This window comes from Drosophila miranda (genome assembly GCF_003369915.1).
Source record: "Drosophila miranda strain MSH22 chromosome Y unlocalized genomic scaffold, D.miranda_PacBio2.1 Contig_Y1_pilon, whole genome shotgun sequence".
Classification (NCBI taxonomy): Eukaryota; Metazoa; Arthropoda; class Insecta; order Diptera; family Drosophilidae; genus Drosophila; species Drosophila miranda.
Window position 1 is genome coordinate 15,992,488 of NW_022881603.1, and position 21,238 is coordinate 16,013,725.

Below are 21,238 nucleotides of genomic sequence, written 5' to 3' on the forward strand. Positions count from 1 at the left end.
AAAACAAATGCACCAACCCCCCAAAGTGCCTACTGTGCGTGGGCAACAACGGAGACGCTCGCTCAACAGCCCACTCGGTCCTCAGCCGCAGCTGTCCCTAGTATAAGAAAGCCCTTTCCCAGCTTCTAGATGGTTAAGCTACTTCAGCTGAACCTCAACCACTGCCAAGCTGCCCAGGACTTGCTAACGCAAACGGTGCTGGAGCAAAAGATCGACGTAGCGCTCCTCAGTGAGCCCTATTAGGAAAGAAGCGAAGCGATCTGGCACCAAAGCACAGACGGCGGTGCGGCAATCTGGCAAGCTGGCCCCCAACCAGGCCAGCTCACACATAGAGCGGCTAGGGTGGGTTATGCGAGAGCCAAACATAATGGCACGTACCTATATAGCTGCTACATAGCCCCCCGATTCACACAGAGCGAATACGAGGCGGTCATCAGGGACATAGCCAACGACGCCAAGGACAGATCCCCGGTCATAATAGCGGGCGATTTCAACGCCTGGGCTACGACCTGGGGCTGTGCCAGGAACACGCCCCGAGGGACAGCGCTATTGGAGGAATTTGCGAGCCTGAACGTCTGTCTCCTGAACGCAGGAAGCACCCCGACATACAGCAAAGCAGCCCGGGGATCGCTCGCCACGCAAAGTGGCAAGTCCTGAGCACGTACACGCACAGCAACCACCTGGCTGTGATGACGGACACAGCCGCCATCGGGAATGCAACAAGGGGGCAACGAGCGCAATTGACTGGCTACAAAGAAGCAACGCTGGATACAGACGCGCTTCTAACAGCAGCAGAGAACCTAGCTGCCGCCGGGGACGCCGAAACAAGCGCGAGATCCATCTCCAGGACCGTCGTAGCGGCATGTGATGCAGCTATGCAGCGTAGTACCACCGCCCAGTACCATGGTGGAACGAGCACATCGCCCAAGCAAGGAGGGAGTGCTGCGCAGCGCGACGCGCGTACCAGCGATCCAGAGGTACACCACAGTTTGGGATCAAAGTGGCGGCATTCAAGGCAAACCGGAGAGCCCTTAGAGACGCCATTAGAAGCAGCAAGGCCAAATGCTTCCAGCAGCTCTGTGAGCGTCGAGGATCAGGCACAGGCGGCCACCACCACCTTCTCGGTGAAGGAGGTGCAGGAGGTCACTGCCAAACTGAAGAACGGCAAGGCGGCAGGACCCGACGGAATCCCCAACGCGGCCCTGAAATGCTTGGTCAGTTCCCACCCAGAGGTATTCACACGGATGTACAACCAGTGCATCCAGGAGCGGTACGTACCACTAGCATGGAAACGCCAGAGACTTGCTCTGGTACCCAAGCCAGGCGACCTAAGCGACCCATCGGCATACCGACCACTATGCATGCTAGATGGTGTGGGTAAGATCTTCGAGAGGCTGGTATGCAGCCGACTCGAGGCCGAGCTGACGCAACGGAATGGCCTCTCCACCCTCCAGTTCGGATTCAGGAAGCAGAGGAGCACCATCGACGCCATCCAGATGGTCACGAGCTTGGCCAGAGAAGCCATTGCAGGAACGCGATGGGCAGGAGGCTCGAAGGAATACTGCCTAGTGTGCACGCTAGACGTGCGGAACGCCTTCAACTCGTCGTTTGTGGGGGCGGAAGTGGGCGAAGTTTTGAAATATTTTTGTAGCAGTGACATATCACAGAAGTCTGGATCCAAAACATCGTTGCTCTAGCTCTTATAGTCTTTGAGCACTAGGCGCTGAAGGGGACGGACAGACGGACGGACGGACGGACGGACGGACGGACAGACGGACAGACAGACAGGACTCAATCGACTCGGCTATTGATGCTGATCAGGAATATATATACATTATGGGGTCGGAAACGATTCCTTCTGGACGTTACACACATCCACTTTTACCACAAATCTAATATACCCCAATACTCATTTTGAGTATCGGGTATAAACACACACACACACACACACACACACAGACGAGAGCGACGGGCGAAGCTCAAGCCGACAGCCCGGCCGGACGCGGTACTGGTGAAGTGCACCGAGGGAAAGTCATATGCCGACATCCTGAAGGTGGTAAAGGCAGCGCCATCGCTCCAGGCCCTGAAGAGCAAGGTCCAGGCCATAAGGAAGACTGCCTCGGGCGAGCTGCTCCTCAGGATGCAACAACCATCTGACCCTGCCACACAGGAACTGCAGAAGGCAATACAGGCATCGATAGGAGAGATGGCAGCCGTAAAGGCCATTCAGGAGACAGTCGCGGTCGAAGTGCTCGACATAGATGAGCTCACGACAGGCGATGAGGTATTGGAAGCAATTACAGCAGCGACCGACCTGGACTTGACCCAAGCAACAAAGCCGAGGATGCGGAAAGCGTATGGTGCCACGCAGGTGGCTACACTAAACCTCCAGCCCGCCCTTGCACAGAAGCTCCTGGAGCTTGGCAAGGTGCGAATCGGCTGGGTGGTGTGCCGCAGGCGACGACGGATCGCGCCAACACGCTGCTTCAAGTGTTGTGCCTATGGCCACACGGCAGCGAGATGCAGAAGCCAACGTACAGTGGCGAAGGATACCTGCTTCAGGTGTGGCGGAGAGGGGCATGTACAAAACAAATGCACCAACCCCCCAAAGTGCCTACTGTGCGTGGGCAACAACGGAGACGCTTGCTCAACAGCCCACTCGGTCCTCAGCCGCAGCTGTCCCTAGTATAAGAAAGCCCTTTCCCAGCTTCTAGATGGTTAAGCTACTTCAGCTGAACCTCAACCACTGCCAAGCTGCCCAGGACTTGCTAACGCAAACGGTGCTGGAGCAGCAGATCGATGTAGCGCTCCTCAGTGAGCCCTATTAGGAAAGAAGCGAGGCGATCTGGCACCAAAGCACAGACGGCGGTGCGGCAATCTGGCAAGCTGGCCCCCAACCAGGCCAGCTCACACATAGAGCGGCTAGGGTGGGTTATGCGAGAGCCAAACATAATGGCACGTACCTATATAGCTGCTACATAGCCCCCCGATTCACACAGAGCGAATACGAGGCGGTCATCAGGGACATAGCCAACGACGCCAAGGACAGATCCCCGGTCATAATAGCGGGCGATTTCAACGCCTGGGCTACGACCTGGGGCTGTGCCAGGAACACGCCCCGAGGGACAGCGCTATTGGAGGAATTTGCGAGCCTGAACGTCTGTCTCCTGAACGCAGGAAGCACCCCGACATACAGCAAAGCAGGCCGAGTGTCTATCATAGACCTCACCTTTGCAAGCCCGGAGATCGCTCGCCACGCAAAGTGGCAAGTCCTGAGCACGTACACGCACAGCAACCACCTGGCTGTGATGACGGACACAGCCGCCATCGGGAATGCAACAAGGGGGCAACGAGCGCAATTGACTGGCTACAAAGAAGCAACGCTGGATACAGACGCGCTTCTAACAGCAGCAGAGAACCTAGCTGCCGCCGGGGACGCCGAAACAAGCGCGAGATCCATCTCCAGGACCGTCGTAGCGGCATGTGATGCAGCTATGCAGCGTAGTACCACCGCCCAGTACCATGGTGGAACGAGCACATCGCCCAAGCAAGGAGGGAGTGCTGCGCAGCGCGACGCGCGTACCAGCGATCCAGAGGTACACCACAGATTGGGATCAAAGTGGCGGCATTCAAGGCAAGCCGGAGAGCCCTTAGAGACGCCATTAGAAGCAGCAAGGCCAAATGCTTCCAGCAGCTCTGTGAGCGTCGAGGATCAGGCACAGGCGGCCACCACCACCTTCTCGGTGAAGGAGGTGCAGGAGGTCACTGCCAAACTGAAGAACGGCAAGGCGGCAGGACCCGACGGAATCCCCAACGCGGCCCTGAAATGCTTGGTCAGTGCCCACCCAGAGGTATTCGCACGGATGTACAACCAGTGCATCCAGGAGCGGTACGTACCACTAGCATGGAAACGCCAGAGACTTGCCCTGGTACCCAAGCCAGGCGACCTAAGCGACCCATCGGCATACCGACCACTATGCATGCTAGATGGTGTGGGTAAGATCTTCGAGAGGCTGGTATGCAGCCGACTCGAGGCCGAGCTGACGCAACGGAATGGCCTCTCCACCCTCCAGTTCGGATTCAGGAAGCAGAGGAGCACCATCGACGCCATCCAGATGGTCACGAGCTTGGCCAGAGAAGCCATTGCAGGAACGCGATGGGCAGGAGGCTCGAAGGAATACTGCCTAGTGTGCACGCTAGACGTGCGGAACGCCTTCAACTCGGCCAGGTGGAAGAGCATCCTCGATGCACGGGCGAGGAGAGGCACACCCCAATACCTGATCCGGACGCTCCGAAGTTATTTCACGGACCGCGTATTGCTGTACGACACGGAAGATGGAGCGAAGCAGCACATAATCACCGGTGGCATTCCATAGGGTTCGGTCATAGGGCCGATCCTGTGGAATGCGATGTACGACGACATCCTGCGTCTGGAACTACCGGAAGGCTGCACGCTAGTGGGCTTTGCGGACGACATCGCGCTAGTGACGGTAGCAAAGCACATCATCGGAGCAGAGCAGAGATGCAACGCAGCAGTGGGAAAAATAACATCATGGCTCACAGCGAACGGACTGTCTCTAGCGGAGAAGAAAACGGAGGCTGTGCTCATAAGTAGCAGGAAGGTGGTCGAACAGGCGTGCGTGTTGGTTGGCAGCACTGCCATCAGGACCAAGCCCGCCCTAAAATACTTAGGGGTAGTACTCGACCAGCGACTTACATTCAAGGCGCACCCGGAGTACGTAAGCGCGAAGGCAGCCACAGCAACAGCGGCCATCAGTAGGATGATGGCCAACACTGGAGGGCCAAGACAACGCAACAGACAGCTCATCGCCGGAGTGGTCACCTCCATAATCCTATATGGATCGGTTGTGTGGGCACCAGCAATGAGGGTGCCGTCATACAGCAGGGACAGCAGAGGCGCATACAGACGCTGCGTCCTCAGGGTTGCATGCTGCTTCCGGACGGTGTCAGAGGACGCCGCACTAGTGGTGGCAGGCATGGTCCCGCTGGACCTCCTGGCGGACGAGCGGCATGGCAGTCGGTAGCGAACGCCGCGAGGGCACTATAGCACGCTGGCAACGGCGATGGGACCAAGCAGAGCGTCACCAAGCCTGGAAGCAAGGGAGAAAGAGTGACAGAATGGGTGAATGAGAGAACGAGAGAGGGGGGAATGGGGAATGCGAGCACAATAAACTGAAAGGAAGGCAAGGGTCGGGGTCGGGGTAGGTCGTAGCTTGCCACAAGCCAAATATGTCTGTGTCTGGGCTCGACTACCCTCCCGCCCTCCTACCCTTCTTCAGTCCTTCGCCGTATTTCTGTTTCATTCTTTCTCTCATTCTACACAGTCTTGCCGTCTCTTGCCTTCATTCTATATGTTTTTTTTTTTTTTCCCATGGATACGCCGCGGCGGGTGAGAATCTCTAAGAGACGCGACCGGCCCGTACCAGTCAACGAACTGGACTACCCCTTCGGGGCTTCCCAGCTAAACTCACCACCACGCACAGCTGCACACCTCATTCCCCGCGGGATCACCGCAAAGTATTACTTCGCGGGGATGGGTTGCCTACGTTAGGCACTCTCCTCTACGCGTCGCTCCCTTTCGCATCTTCTCAGATCGCTCTGGATGGCTATTAGGGTTTTGCGAACGCGATGCCAGTTCTCGTCGGACTCCGTCATGAACGCCATTAGCTCCTCTGGTCGTGGGAAATACTCTGCACTTGAGCGGTACCTCGTGCAGTGGTAGATCACATGCTCCGGATCCTTGCTCTCATTCGAACACTCAGGACACTCGGGAGTATCCTCGTGTTTGAACCTATGTAGATCCTTCCTGTATCCTCCGTGACCCGTCAGGAATTGGGTGAGGTGGTAGTTCATCTCTCCGCTTCTCCGCCCTATCCATGACTCAATGTCCGGGATTAGTCTATGGGTCCACCGTCCATTTGTGGCCGTGTCCCATCTTGCCTGCCATTTTTCTATCGACGCCCGCCTTTCCGACGCACGGATGGTCTCTAGCGATGCATTAGTTCGCATCCCTGCGCGCGCTTCATATACATGCGTCATCTCGAGCGCTAGTATATCCACCGGTATCATGGCCGCGAGGACCAGGGCTGCGTTATCCGACACCGTCCTATATCCAGACACTACTCGAAGAGCGCAGAGCCGATATGGCACTGACATCTTTCTTCTTAGACTCATGTTGCCGGATAGGGTTGAAGACCACACCGGCGCAGCGTACAGTAGGATCGAGGCCACTACTCTCGCCAGGAGTATGCGACGACCTGCCTTGGGTCCACCAATATTGGGGACCATCCTTGCGAGTGCTGCCTGCATCCGGGAGGCTTTTTGACTCACGTACTCGATGTGGGACCGGTAGTTCAATCGGTTATCCAGCATCACGCCTAGGTACCGGATTGACTCCTGCGACTTAATAGTCGCATTACCCACGCGAAACGTCGCGTACTCCACCTTCTTCCGACTCGTGATGAGTACAGCCTCCGTTTTGTGGCCAGCCAGGTCCAATCCCGCGTTTTCCATCCAGTTGGATACGATCCGGATTGCCTCGTTGGCCGTCGCCTCGACATCTCGGAGCTCTTTGGCTACCACGACCAGGGCGAGATCGTCAGCGAAACCGACAAGCGTGCATCCCTGCGGGAGCTGGAGTCTCAGGACGTCGTCGTACATTATGTTCCACAGTAGAGGTCCTAAGACTGATCCCTGTGGAACTCCGGCTGTCACCCTGTAGAGCTTTGGTCCCTCCTCCGTCTCGAACCTCAGTACCCTACCCGACAGGTAGCTGGCTATTATCCGAAGCAGGTAGGTGGGAACTCCAATTCTCCTGAGCGCCTCGTTTATCCGAGACCAGTTCGCTGAGTTAAACGCGTTACGGATATCCAGGGTCACCACCGCGCAGTACTCCTTTGTGCCAAATCTCCATCTTATTCCCTCGATCGCTCTGGATGCAATGTCGGTGACTGCCTTGATGGCGTCGACCGTTGATTTGGCCTTCCGGAATCCGTACTGGGACTCCGATAAGGCCTCCTTCTCCTGGATCACAACTTGCAGTCGGTTGTAGACGATTCTCTCCAGGGTTTTGCCGACCGTATCCAGCAAACATATTGGGCGGTATCCTGATGGTTCCTCCGGGGACTTATTTCCTTTGGGTAGAAGTATTAGCCGCTGCACTTTCCACTGCTCTGGAAACACTCCTTCCCGTAGGCATTTGTTGAACGTGTCAACAAATACTTCTGGTCTGGTGGTTGCTCCAAGCTTCAATGCCTTGTTTGGGATACCGTCCGGTCCTGGTGCCTTTTTATCCCCAATTCTCCTGGTAGCCGCTATCACCTCCTCAACAGAAATCTGTTGCCACAGCTCGGAGTCTTGGCTCGAGACGCTTTCCTCCCTATACGGGTGCTGTGGGAATAGGGCCTCCACGATGCTACGAAGCAGGATCGGGCAGGTCACTTCCGGTGTTGACTGGCTCCTTATCCTCTTGGTGACGACCTTATATGCCGTCCCCCAAGGGTTGACGTCCGCCTCCTCGCATATCTGCCTGAAGCAGGCTGACTTGCTCTTCTTTATGGCACGTTTAAGGGCTCTTTTCGCTGATCGGAGTTCCTCTCCCCTGGTTTCGAACTCAGGCCGACCTCGTGCTCTCTGGTAGCACCGTCTTGCTCGTAGGCAGGCTTTCCTTAGCTGGTTAACCTCCGCATTCCACCAGTAGCAGGGCGCTCCTCTTTTGCAAGGCTTCCTTCTTGGCATTGCCACATCACATACCTCCTCCATGAGCTTCGCCAGTTTCTGAGCCAGGCCCTCTGCCGTTTCTCGCGCAGGGCTCCAGCTGGCGTTGCGCAGATATTCCGTGAAGGTTTCCACATCCAGGTGGTCGCCCTTCCATTTAGGTCCGGTAATTTTGGCTAGCTGTCTTTTCGTTGCTGCTCCGCATTCGAAGTGGATCGCCTGGTGGTCGCTGAACGTAAACTCCTCGCTTACTCTCCACGTAGCTCCCCTATGGAGTGAGACGCTCATGAAGGTTAGGTCGATAATGGACCCTCGACCCGCCTTGAAGTAGGTTAGCTTCCTGCCATCGTTTGCGAGTATTACGTCCAAGGACGCAAATTCCTCGAGCAGACACGTGCCTCTGGCGTTGGTTTCCTTACTGCCCCACTCTACGGACCACGCATTAAAGTCTCCCGCTATTACTACGGGGGCTCTTCCGCGCGCGTCTTCCGCTATATGCGCTAGCATACTTTGGAAGCGCGCTAGGTCCCAGCTCGGCGGGGCATAGCAGCTATAGAAGGTTACCTCTCTAAGCCTCGCTCTAACAAATCCTTCGTTGGCTGCGCATATCTCCTGGGGGTGGATTTGTACGGCCCAGATGGCCGCCTTGCCGCAACTGCTGCTGGTCCAACCGCTTCCTGGTATCGCCCTGAATGGCTCGCAGATGAGCACGACTTCGGTCTTCCTCTCCCTGACTGCTTGTCTCAGGAGAGACTGAGCAGCTTCGCAATGGTTTAAGTTCAGCTGAGTACACCTCATGCTGATCTTTTAGTCAGGGCGTTCCTAAACTGGGGGCATCTACCGCTGCCGGCCACGTGCTTCCAGTCTGCGCTCGTTCCCTTGCAGAGCATGCACTGTGGTTCCAAGCTACAGTCCTTTGCCAGGTGGTTCTCCTTTCCACATCTTCTACACAGCTTGGACCTATCTACTTTGCTACTGCACTGTCGTGCCATATGCCCAAACTCGAGACATCTGAAGCATTTGGTGACGCTGATTCGCTCACGCAGTCTGCATCTTACCCAGCCTACTTTTAGGACTCCTATTTTCAGAGCCTTTTGAGCGCTCTCCGCTGGCAGCCTGATTGTGGCCGTCTGGGTTCCGCCGTATGCCTTTCTCAGCTGGATGTCATCCGCAGACAGCTCCGCCAATTCCACCTGGCTTCTCAGAGCCTCGCATATATCCTCCGTGGTGGTTATTTCGTCCAGGTCCTTGCACTCTACGGTCACCCGGTGCGACAGGCTACGGACTTCTGCGTGCTCCTTCAGCGTATTGGCTACCAGACTTTTAAACGTCTCCGTCTCCTCTCCCGACTTGTTGAGCTGTAGAAGTAGCTCTCCTTTTTGGGTCCTCCTGATCCTGGCGACCGCATCACCGAGTCCACGCAGGGTTTCGTCCGTCCTAACCTTGCGCAGTATCTCTGCATAGGTCTTTTCACCTTTGGTGGCAATGACGATGGCGTCTGGTCGCGTCTTGTCCGCGAGCGCTCCAGTCGGCTTTTGCGGCCTCTTCCTTCTGCGCCGGTTGGTCACCGTCAGAAATGGGGTCTCCTCCGGCTCCTTTCTCTCCCTTTCAGCGTGGGCGTTCTTTTCAACTGCTACTCCTGGTGTGGTCTGGACCTCGACCGCTGCCTTGGTCCTCTTTGTCCGGGGTGTTGGTGCACCTGCAGCCTGTTTCCTCTTAGGCTCCGGGAGAGGTCTGAAAATCGGTGACGTCTGAGAGGACTGGTGGGTCCTGATCACCGCCTTAGCTCCTTCGTCGTGCAGCTGGATAGCAACCAGCTCATACAGCACCCTTATGCTCTCGATCGAGTCCCGCATGGGTTGGTGTATGGATCGCCTCTTGCCATCGTCGAGCATCTCCACTAGCTGCGTGATCTCTCGTCCTAGATCGCGCAGCGCTGTGCTGCCCTGAGCTTTTTGGTGCTGCTCCGGGCCAGGGAGGGCCGGCAGCGGGGCGTCGGTCCGCTCACCAGTTGGCGTTCTCGCCATTTTTTTGCTTTTATTGAAGCCTTCTGAGTCGTTCGTCGTTATGGGTGTGATACTTTTGCTCATTTTGTTGGGTCCCAACTCGTAAGCCGTTGTCCTTGTCTGTTGTACAGTCGCGTTATGATCCCATGGTTGTCTATGCAAGCAGGGAGGCCATGCGAGGGTTGACTCCCGCCCTTATGGGGTCGGGTGTTCAGAGCCGGATCCGCGCTAGTCAGGAGTGACTCAACTGAGCCTGTACGTCCAATTTAATGGCTACGGAACAAGGAGCGTGCTTAGAGATTTGCCAATTTTTCACGGGACGGGGGCAGAAGCAGCATTAACCTAGCAGCCATTTCGGCGGGGTTTCATTCCGCGTACTAAAGTGCTAGAATGCTGGCTTCCGTCAGCCCTGGGGTCATCAATCCAAAAAAAAGGGGGGTCCAGTTCCTATCCTAAGACTTTACTGGTCTCCGTCCTAGTCGCCTTCTCGTATTAGCTAGGTGTTTCACAAGTGTGTTAGACCTATCCGGGGGATACCTGGCTTGTGCCGGCGGTTATGAGTTGCTTTAGTGCTCTTTAGAGGGAGCAGAACATCCCCGTGTCTTCTTAGTCGCCTCATACGACAAGCTGTGACATGCTGTGGTGGTATTCTACTGCCCGCTCACCACACGGGTGCATTCTATATGTATAAATATGTGTCTGTGTGTGTGTGTCTGGAAAGTTTGGCAATAAAAAGGATAATGTAACTGTTATTCTACGCAAAGCGGAAGCGAACGAGGGAACGCGGCAGGAGCCAGAAGTGGGGTGCAAGTGTTTGAAATATTTCTGTGGCAAAGGTGGCAACTTGGGCTGCAACAACAGCACAAAACGAAGTTGGGTTTGGGCCCTGCGGTTGCACAGTGGAGCAGTGGAGGAGCGGCGTGGCTGTGGCTCGAACAGGATGCGGGGCTGGGGACTCCTCCTTTGCTTAGTGACTGACTGAACAAGTGGCTACGAGGAAATGACTGTCCTGTGGCGGGGGGCCACAGGCCACCTCTGGCAAGAGTCAGAGAGCGTACGAGACGACACGAACAAAAGTGCCGAAGAGCGAAGCCGGAAAATTGTATGGAAATTTGAGCTTGTTTTGAAATTGAGGCCGGAAATGACACCCACACGTACCGCTGTGTGTGTGTGTGTGTGTGTTTTTTTTTTTTTTTTTTTTTTTTTTTTTTATTGGGAAAACAATTTATTTTTATAAAATAACAATTATGGCTGGGAAGGGGGTGTGTGTGTGTGTGTGTGTGTGTGAGGGAGAGAGCGCACAAGCGAAAGAGAGAAAGCACAGACGGAGAGAGGGAGTTAGAGTGCGGGGCGGTAATTCTATTGCTTTTTGAACGTCGGTTTTTGAGATCATAGCGCACCATATGATACGATGTTATATGTACTTATGTACACCTGATCTTGTTGATTCCGTTTTATGTTTAAAACATATCATCGAAAGTATTACTATTTTTGCATTGGAGACATTTGTGTGGTGAAAATCACAATACCCCCTACAAGGGTACACATAAAAAGGCAATATAGTCAATAAAAGAATTGCAAATGAATCACAAGTGAAATATTTAAAATGTTTCCACTGCAACCATATACATATCGAGTTTGTAACTATAGCGTTTGTAACTATGGCGTAACGGAAACAGTTTTTTGCACCGTATTTTTGCTTTTCCGTCTCGCTTCGTCTGCTGCCGGCTTCTGAGACATGAGACACACAATTTTTGATTTTTTTCCACTTTACACAGGCAGTACGCGACTGGTTGAGCCCCCAAATGTAAGATATTATTTAGAGTATTGTTTATTCGTATTATTATCGCGGTGGCCTGGTATGTGTGCTTACAAAAGTTCTTAATGTTACGGCTTATTTCTGCTGATTTTCTGCTGCTGCTTGAGTCGCGTCCGTATGCTGCTGTTCTCTCCTTTTCACTGCTTCGCTCGGTTCCTCTTCTTCTCTGTCCGCTGTTGATCTGCTTCTGTTACTACTGCTGTTGCTGCTGCTGTTACTACTGCTGTTGCTGCTAATCAGCTGTTCCTCTGCTGCTGTTATTACTGCTGTTGCTTATCTCCGCTGCCCCCTCAATAGGCCAGCTGGCCCACTCCTTCTTACATGTATATATTTATATACTTGAGTACGGCTTGAAAACCATTTGTGTTTACAGAAAACTCCCAGAGAGAGATTTTTTTCAAAAAGTAGACTCGTCAGAAATAATCGTGGATTACACGCTCAACAGCGAAGAGCTGGAAAAGCTGAGTTCCATTCAAAAATCATGTATAGAAAAGGCAGTTCTCTCCAATATTTCGACTCTAGTGGGGATGAAGAGCTGATCAGCTGATAGAATTGGTTGGGCCCTCATTCTCGTATGATGTGCTATGCATTCGAAAATACAATTGAGGATCCATTTGCAGATATGTTGAGCACACAGCTTTATAAGCACGCTTAGTTCAAATGCCCTGACAGACAACCAAAGAATCACTTTAGTTGTATTCATTCATGTGGATAATCTACATAATTTACACATATGCTCGTAGTACGAGCACTCCACTAAAATGTAGAGTTGTTTTCAAGTAAACGGCGTTGCAAATGTTTTTAATTAGTTTAAAAAGACGATATACCAGTGAACTAATGATTCCATTTAAATATACAAGCACAATTACTGCATGTTTAGGTTTAACAATAATTTAGGTGTGGGAATAAGAAGTGAAACATTAATTTATGGAATACATTCGAAATTTCGGTATCTTTAAATAGATTTACTATTGAGTCCTTCAAGAGTATTTGTGTGTTTTAGAACACAACATAAATGAGGATTCTCTTTTCAAACATATCCATAATTACACAATTTGTCATGTCATTTCCCCGCTACAAAAATCAATTGACAATTTTCCAAAAACTATAAAACTGTTCAACTTTTGTCCAACTTGTGTCTGTGTCATTCTCGGTACGAGTGTGCCACATGCAGATATCGGCAGTACATTGATAGATCCCAACACAGGGGGAGGCCACTGAACAGATTCCCCACAAATGCTCAACTATTTTGTGTATACAAAAAATACAAAATAATCTGCAAATGTTGGCCCGTGCTGGATGCCCCCAACGTAAACTTTGCAACCCAATACGCAGTGCTGCCCCCCACCAATTCGCCCAAACCACCCCTCGAACAGGGTCCCTCTCTGGGGGGGAGTGGGGACTGACCAAGCCGAGACCGAGCAAACCGAGCTGGAAAACGATCAACGCTCAGAGTTAAGTGAAACCAATTCAGATTTATTGACGCGAATTGGGTTTCACTTGAACCTGCTCGCCCTGGGGCGCTTGAGGAGCCTCTCGCATTACTAGAACCAGATCGGATTCTCCCATTTTGGAGCCACAGAGACACTTACCTTCTTTTGACTTGTCGTACTGCTTGGGCGACGTGGTCTTCTTGCCTGGCACGGGCCTCAGGGCATTGCTGATGAGCTGCGGGGCGGGATTGCAATACAGATATTTTTTAGGGTAGGTTGGCAGGTAGCTCTCCCTCTCCCTCTCATTCTCTACTCACAATGCGATCAGAGCGTTCGCCGCAGGGCAGACGTGCCACTGCGGACTCGGGACTGTCCTCCGGGGGCGGCGGCTGGGGCACCCAATTGTAGGCCCGCCTAGATTTGGGCACCCCGAAGCGGTCGTGCTGCGAGGCCTGTTGTCTGTGGAAGGAAACAAGCACACGTCTCAATTAGTTGGCTGAACATCGCATCACATCTGTTTGCTCTCTGATCTCTCACCTTAAGCTCTCGTAGCAGTCCAGGCAGACCACGGCAAACTCTCCGTTCTCCAGCAGCAGCCCGTCGTCGCTTTTCTGGTGCTTCACAAATGGAAAGTCATTGACGGGCAGGGCCCTCACCCGCTTCCTATAAGTCGTAATGCCGCACAGGTGGCAGTTGTAGTCGTGCCAATTGTATTTGCGTTCCGTCGGATTCACGCTCGGACTTTGCGCCTCATATCTGTCAAGCAATCGGCATACAATGATCAGATGTTCTCTATATATAGAATGCGGTTGGGTGACTCACTTGCGCCACTGATTCAACATGGAATGATAACAGAAGGTGCAGACCAAAGCCGAGTTGTTCCTCAGCTGCTCGGCATTCGGCAGCGAATTGTGTTTCAGCAACAGGTGAAAATAAGGCCGAGAACCCTGGAAGAGTATACAAAATTAGGTTGAATAAATATCTGAATTCAGAGAATCTGAGATCATCTAACTATGCGTTCACCATGTTGCCTGAGTAATATGTAGTGTAAAGATAGATTAACAATTTCCTTGCATTGATTGCCGATAGTAATATAACACAAAAGATACTCAAGGAATACTCAAGTACTTAAAGGAAAATACAAATACGAAAAGAACCACGAAAGATACTAAATGATAAAAACAAGATGTCCAAAGCATGGTAAAACAATAAAAAATGCTCAAAAAAAAAGATACTTAAAACGAGGGGGAACGTTGTGAGTTGCTGCGGACACCGGTTATACCCGATACTAAGTCAGTATGGCTCTCCTCCGGCAGACGCCGCTAATATTAAACGACACGACAAAGAGTGCGTGCGAGAGAGACAGAAAATCAGTCTGAGCGTGACGTCGGGCGCTGCGTAGCCACTGCAAATTGATTTGTTCCTATTGGCTATAAAAATGATCTGATCTGATCCAGATTCAGCAATCTGATAGATATGGTCATTATCTATGATTCTGCGTTTTTAGTTTTCTCGAAAGTGCAATATTGTGGATGCAACAGATTTTCGTCCTTTGTGTGGGCGGAAGGGGGTGGGGCGAAATTTTGAGATACATGTTTTATAGTAAGATCTAACAGGAGTGCGGATACCAAATTTGGTTACTCTAGCCTTAATAGTCTCTGAGATTTTTGAATATCCCCAGATTTTCGTCCTTTGCGGGGGCGGAAGGGGGTGTGGCGAAATTTTGAAACTCGTCTCGGTCCGATATATTAGGAGTGTGGATACCAAATTTGGTTGCTCTAGCTTTTGTAGTCTCTGAGATCTAGGCGCTAATGTTTTACTCTAAGCAAAGCCGCCTATGCTACGTGTGTTTTAGAGAGAGACAGGGCGAGAAAAAATGAAATTGTTTTCTTGATGCTGGCTATAATAATAGTACGATCCAATTCAGATTCCGCTTAATCTTAAAGATATGGTCATTCTCTACAACTCTACGTTTTTGGTTTTCTCATATCTTTAAAATTGTGGATGCCACAGATTTTCGTCCTTTGTGGGGGCGGAAGTGGGCGGGGCGAAGTTTTGAAATATTTTTGTAGCAGTGACATATCACAGAAGTCTGGATCCAAAACATCGTTGCTCTAGCTCTTATAGTCTTTGAGCACTAGGCGCTGAAGGGGACGGACAGACGGACAGACGGACGGACGGACAGACAGACAGGGCTCAATCGACTCGGCTATTGATGCTGATCAAGAATATATATACTTTATGGGGTCGGAAACGATTCCTTCTGGACGTTACACACATCCACTTTTACCACAAATCTAATATACCCCAATACTCAAAATATCCCCAAAGATAAAATGGATGAATAATTAAAGTAATTAATGCAGCTAGCTTGATAAATTTATAACCTGCTATCTACAACGGATGTATGCCATTCCAGGGCCTATCTAAAACAATCGTAAAACATTTGATCCCTGTATCTAATCACTTATAATGGATACATCATCAGCGGACTCATTATCTATATTGATTGACATCGCAGGTGGCCTGGGAAAATCCCTACACTTATCAGCAAATTACATGTTTGCCAAGCGATGTGTACAAATAATATGCGCACACAAACGTAATCACGCGACCCGAATCGAAGGGAAGGTCAGGCGAGCAGTGCAGCCGAAACATCAATTAAATGGCTTAATGTCTAGGGCAAAATATTAGTTTCTCAAACAATTAACAGACCGGCAGCATTGTTAGGTTAATTATTAAACGATATCTAGCATCATGTACATCTACAGATTTAAAGACAAATCAAAATGCTCACAATGATTTCATTGATGCATTTGTATCTTTGGAATACAAGCAAATATAGAAAGTATTCCTATACACTGTTCAGTGCATACTTCATTTACAAAATCCCTCTACAATGCACTAGAAATTTGACTTATTATAGACATTCCAGCGCTGTGTATATATCTTCTTCGTCAAGACTGTTTCTGCTCTTTCTAAAACTGCTGTATCATTTACAAAAACTCTTTCTCATATCCCCTCTGCTTATCTAGGAATTCTCTTCACTTATAACACACTTATCGCTAATACTCTCCCAGCTCAGACTTTCTCTTGAGAGACTCTACCTCTTTGCTGGCATAGAGGACTCTGGCCAGAGTGAGGTCCGAGTGAAGGCCGCAGAGGAAGCAATAGATCGATGTGCTGGCGGGCGTCGATGATAATATGGATGGTGTGGAGGGCGGTGTATTGATGCTCATGGCGCCGTGCCGAGATCCGTTCGGTGAGCTGGATGTCATCATGGGCGAGGGAATGTTGTATCTGCAAGGGAAACGGAAATATAATCAATAGAGCATTCTTTAGAGAAATTCAAGGTAAAAGGGAATGCGAATGGGAAAGAAAGAAAACCTTCTGTGCTCTAGGGGTACACGTTCGGCATCCATGGATTCCCACTGGCTGGCCAAGTAATCATTGCAGTCCTTGCAGACCAGCACGCGATTGCTGTTCAACTCGTTGTTGTTGTTGTTATTATTATTATTATTATTATTATTGTTGCTGCTGTTGCTGTTGCTGTTGCCACTGTTGCTATTATTGTTAATATTACTATTATTATTATTGCTTGTGGCAGCGGCATTGGCCTTGAGGCAGGGAAAGTGCATGGCATGGGAATTCATATGCTCCGCACTGGTGGACAGCCAATCCATTTTGTTAGACGGACAAAGCACTTTGCAAATGGAGCACCTGCAAAATGGAAGGAACAGAAAATGTAAACTCAATTAAAATATGTAAACAGCATAAAAAGGCGCACGGTACTCACGGATAATGTCCATGGCCATTCTCGATGGCTCCCTGGCTGGAGCTGGGGGAGTTGGGCCGGGAATCGCTGCGGCGTATCTGCTTGAGGTCGCGTGCCGTCTTCGAGTTGGAATTGTTCGAGTTTGTCTCGTATGGCTATCAAAGGAGGAATGGGTATGGTAATATTAGAGATTATTTTATGGGCTATTTCTGTATTTGTTCTAAGAATATCGCGCACAGACTGTCCACCCAACCGGTACGGATACGGTAGTCCCTAGGTCTAAGCATCAGCCAAATGCACACTTTAGGCCTTATCTAATCAGCGGAAAAAGAAAAAAACGAACCGAATTTTATTAAATATTGACTATGACTGGCGCTGGACTGTGTCCGATTTGGCCGATAGAACCGCCCCTAACCGGTCCGAACCGTGTTCGGTTTCACTTATCTCCCTTCGATTTGCGACTTATATTTCGAGCCACAGAAAGAGAAAGGTAGCGAGCGAGACAGAGAGACATAGAGATATTGCGTGAGCCAACAATCTCCTCCAATCAAAAGTCTTCTTATCTCCTGCGACTAATTACAATCACCGATAGAGTTCAAAGTTGAGGATCTGCCTGCGAAAGTAGATCGCTTGTTGATTCCCGTTCGCTGCTTCGCGACTTGGCCTCATCTCTTTGACGTTTTCTGATGTATGTCAACACTGTACAAAATTTGAGTTTTTGGGGGCTTCTCGAGTGTCATTCATTGTTCAGTCGTCCACTTCAACTTCAATTGTGGGAAGATGGACCGTACCAAGTGGACAAGTGGGAAGAAGAGTCGCAGAAGAAAGCCAAAACGTATTCAAACAGAAAACAGAAGAACATCGGAAGTTTCTCAAGGGAATACACGGGAACTACAGCTAGAGTTTAATGGAAATACTCGTATCCTAAGAGAAAAAACCCTGAAATTTTAATATTTGCACTTGGACTTAACATTTTGTACAGAAAGATTTGCTCCAAGTGTGAAAATTTTAAATATTTAAGTCAAATATTTTTCATATTTAATTTAAAAACAAATTAAAATTTAATTTAAAAACACTTTCATATTTAAATTAAATATTTTCACATATAAAATATATTTCCTTTTTCAAATTAAAAATATTTCTTATAAATTGAATATTTTATAGTTATTTTAAAGTGTTTTGTATTCAGATGACATAAGAGCCATATTAAAAAGACTTTTAAATAAATTAATTCAAATTAATTTCCCTATATTTATATTTTAAGGCGGAATATTAAATTTGAAATATGGGTGTGTTTCTAATATTTTTAGATTAAATTACGAGGAAATCTAATGGGAATAAAAACCCAACATCCACCATAAAAAAACGTACTGCTCTGCTTCTTTTAAAGTACATTTCTTTTACAGTACATTCTATTTATTATTTATTATTATTATTATTATTATTTATTTATTCTATTATTTACTATTTAAGAAGGTTGAATGACTCTAATTGCCTGCCGTTTGCACACATTTATGATCTTTAAGCATGTGTTAAATGGGGGGATTCAGAGCTAAAGATATGGCTATGGCTATATGGCTGTGGATAAAACAAATTCTTTACAATTTAAACATTTGCTATTGAATGCCGGTCTCCAGGGAGGAGAGTCGGAGTGGGGGAATAATAAAGTAAAAAACAGAGAAACAGAACAGAAAACCAACAAAACAATGCAAATGACAACATTTCGAAAAGAATTAATTAAATATTGCGCTTGGTTCTTGCTACCCCATATTTGCATTTATCTATATTTAATTTTCGTATTTCGAAAACAACGACCGACCAACTGAGGGATTGTGCAATGACCTGGATAAACAACGAGAAACACACATGTACTCCACTACACAGACTGTAGCCAGTGGATAAACGGATATTTAAAATGGAACAACTGCCTCCAGCACCTGTTCAAAGATGAATTATTGGCCCAAAACGCTCATCAAACAAACCGAATTCTGTTTAATCAAAGCCAACAGAAATGGTGGAAATGGATATTGAAATTGAAAGTGGAACAGAACCAGAAACAGAGGCTTTATTTCTGATGAAATATGGCAAATAAATTAAGCAAATATTTTGTATAGAAAGTCGTCAGTCGGGAGTCGTGTCGTTCAACTCTCACTCAAGGTCGTGTTTCTCGGAAAAGAGTACTTTTAGGATGTTGCCATGGCCTCCAATCTACGAAAGCCACACGCACAGGAAATAGCAGAACCAATCCCAAAACTATAAATCAAACAAAGAAAACAAAATCGAAAGACAAATTAAGCTATTCCCAGAGAACAAACATTTGCAGATTAAAGTACTTAATAAACAAAACTGTTTTATATACTATATATATACGATAATACATTGTATCTGAAGAAATGCAATAAAGAAGAAGGCTAATAATTTATGGAAGAGGCGACGTCTGGTCTTTCAGATTTCAAGCAAAATGAAAACAAAAACAAATGAAAAACGAGGGGGAACGTTGTGAGTTGCTGCGGACACCGCAACTCTACGGTTATACCCGATACTAAGTCAGTATGGCTCTCCTCCGGCAGACGCCGCTAATATTAAACGACACGACAAAGAGTGCGTGCGAGAGAGACAGAAAATCAGTCTGAGCGTGACGTCGGGCGCTGCGTAGCCACTGCAAATTGATTTGTTCCTATTGGCTATAAAAATTATCTGATCTGATCCAGATTCAGCAATCTGATAGATATGGTCATTATCTATGATTCTGCGTTTTTAGTTTTTTCGAATGTGCAATATTGTGGATGCAACAGATTTTCGTCCTTTGTGTGGGCGGAAGGGGGTGGGGCGAAATTTTGAGATACACGTTTTAGAGTAAGATCTAACAGGAGTGCGGATACTAAATTTGGTTACTCTAGCCTTAATAGTCTCTGAGATTTTTGAATATCCCCAGATTTTCGTCCTTTGCGGGGGCGGAAGGGGGTGTGGCGAAATTTTGAAACAAACTCGTCTCGGTCCGATATATTAGGAGTGTGGATACCAAATTTGGTTGCTCTAGCTTTTGTAGTCTCTGAGATCTAGGCGCTAATGTTTTACTCTAAGCAAAGCCGCCTATGCTACGTGTGTGTTAGAGAGAGACAGGGCGAGAAAAAATTAAATTGTTTTCTTGATGCTGGCTATAATAATGATACGATCCCATTCAGATTCCGCAGTTTTAAAGATATGGTCATTCTCTACAATTCTACGTTTCTGGTTTTCTCATATTTTTAAAATTGTGGACGCCACAGATTTTCGTCCTTTGTGGGGGCGGAAGTGGGCGGGGCGAAGTTTTGAAATATTTTTGTAGCAGTGACATATCACTGAAGTCTAGATCCAAAACATCGTTGCTCTCGCTCTTATAGTCTTTGAGCACTAGGCGCTGAAGGGGACGGACAGACGGACAGACGGACGGACGGACAGACGGACAGACAGACATGGCTCAATCGACTCGGCTATTGATGCTGATCAAGAATATATATACTTTATGGGGTCGGAAACGATTCCTTCTGGACGTTACACACATCCACTTTTACTACAAATCTAATATACCCCAATACTCATTTTGAGTATCGGGTATAACGAGGGGGAACGTTTTGAGTTGCTGCGGACACCGCAACTCTACATTTATACCCGATACTTAGTCAGTATGGCTCACCTCCGGCAGACGCCGCGAATATTAAACGACACGACAAAGAGTTCGTGCGAGAGAGACAGAAAATCAGACTGAGCGTGACGTCGAGCGCTGCGTAGCCACTGCAAATTGATTTGTTCCTTTTGGCTATAAAAATTGTCTGATCTGATCCAGATTCAGCAATCTGATACTCTATGATTGTGCGTTTTTAGTTTTCTCGTATCTACAATATTGTGGATGCAACAGATTTTCGTCCTTTTTGGGGGCGGAAGGGGGTGAGGCGAAATTTTGAGATATACGTTTTATAGTGAGATCTAACAAGAGTGCGGATACCAAATTTGGTTACTCTAGCGTTAATAGTCTCTGAGATTTGTGGATGCCCCAGATTTTCGTCCTTTGCGGGGGCGGAAGGGGGTGTGTCGAAGTTTTGACACGAAACGGTCAAGGTCCGATATCACAGGAGTGTGGATACCAAATTTGGTTGCTATGGCTCTTATAGGTTCTGAGATCCTTGAACTCATATTTTGCAGTTGGAAAAAAAGACCATGAAACCTGTGTGTTAGAGAGAGACAGAGCGAGAAAGAATGAAATCGTTTTCTTGATTCTGGCTATAATAATAAAACGATCTTGTTCAGATTTTGCACTCTGGAAGATATGGTCATCCTCTAAGATTCTGCGTTTTTTGGTTTTATCGTATCTTTAAAAATGTGGATGCCACAGATTTTCGTCCTTTGTGGGGGCAGAAGTGGGCGGGGCAAAGTTTTGAAATATTTTTGTAGCAGTGACATATCACAGAAGTCTGGATCCAAAACATCG

The 21,238-nt window shown here is 48.7% G+C and overlaps 1 pseudogene; it reads right to left on the reverse strand.

Moving 5' to 3' along the window:
• Positions 1–21,238, reverse strand: part of LOC117190058 — a 260,701-nt pseudogene that overhangs the window by 175,446 nt on the left and 64,017 nt on the right.